This window comes from Convolutriloba macropyga, chromosome 6 (genome assembly GCF_964194025.1).
Source record: "Convolutriloba macropyga chromosome 6, txConMacr16.3, whole genome shotgun sequence".
NCBI lineage: Eukaryota > Metazoa > Xenacoelomorpha > Acoela > Convolutidae > Convolutriloba > Convolutriloba macropyga.
In genome coordinates, this window is record NC_134473.1 from 19,711,098 (window position 1) to 19,712,079 (window position 982).

Here is a 982-nt window from a genome sequence, read left to right on the forward strand (position 1 = left end):
CTGCTAAAAAAAACCTGTAGAATATCAATACTCCTCTTCGAGTCGTAAAAAGACCGACAGGACTAATATAATTGCTACCAACTTCGTTTGAGAGCAATTAAAAACAAATGTAGTGAAAAAAGGACGAAGCAAGACAACTTTACAATTTAATCAACGCCTGTTGCGATAACAGCAGTTAAATAAACTGCCAGTGTAATAATTTTCAATGCCCGATTGACACTGGAAAAACTTTACAGCATTAGACTACGAGTTTCTCACACTCTTTTCTCGCCACTGTTACCAAGTAAACTGTGGCGAGAAAAGAGTGTGAGAAATTCGTAGTCTAATGATGGAAACAGTTTGATAAACTTGTAGTCTAAAACAACATGTGTGGTGTATGTGGTGCGTGTTGTGTGTCTGTGGCGTCGGTGGCGTATGTGCGGTGTGTGTGTGGTGTGTGTGTTGTGTGTGTGTGGTGTTTGTGTGGTGTGTGTGTGGTGTGCGTGGTGTTAGTGAGTGTGGTGTGTGTGTGTGTGTTCGTGTGTTTGGGTGTGTGAGTGTGTGCGTGCTTGTGAGTGTGTGTGTGTGTGCGTGCGTGCGTGTGTGTATGAGTTTGTTTTTGTGTGTGTGTGTGTCTGTGTGTGTGGGTGCGTGCGTACGTGTGTGAGTGCGTGAGCGTGCGTGTGTTTCTCTCTCTGTGTGTTTGTGTGTGTGTAAGTGTGTGTGTGTGTGCGCGTGTGCGTGTGTACTTGGGTGCATGTGTGCATGTGTACGTGTGTGCGTGCGCGAGCGTGCGTGTGTGTCTCTGTGTGTCTGTTTGTTTGTGTGTGCGTGTGTGTGTGTGTGTTTCTGTGTGTGTGTGTGTGCGTGTGTGTGTGCGTGTGTTTGTGCGCGTTTGTGTGCGTGTGTGTATGTGTGTGGAAGAGGGGGGGTGGGGTGCATGAGGGCAAAACGAATAACAGATCCAAAGAAATATCACTTACCTTTGAATGTGTAATTATCC